Raw genomic sequence first — 277 nt, 5'->3', positions numbered from 1 at the left:
AAACCAAACACACACACACAACTACACACAACTAAAAATGGTGGTCTGCCTTTTCCTTGGACACGTGTTTTGAAATTGTGTTCATCTTTAACTAGCCCTCACAAATTTTAACCTTCCCATTTGTAATGATGCAACCTCTGTGATGTTTATTATAACTGCTGTTTCAGCTCATAGTTGTGATTTTTAATGGCTTTAACCTGATACACTTTTATTTTCCTCAACGTTGTATTGTTTTGTCAACTTTTCTCCCCCTTGCCTCCCCCCATCACTTTTGTAC

This window comes from Oxyura jamaicensis, chromosome 12, assembly GCF_011077185.1.
Source record: "Oxyura jamaicensis isolate SHBP4307 breed ruddy duck chromosome 12, BPBGC_Ojam_1.0, whole genome shotgun sequence".
NCBI classification, from domain to species: domain Eukaryota; kingdom Metazoa; phylum Chordata; class Aves; order Anseriformes; family Anatidae; genus Oxyura; species Oxyura jamaicensis.
This window is presented reverse-complemented; position numbering follows the sequence as displayed.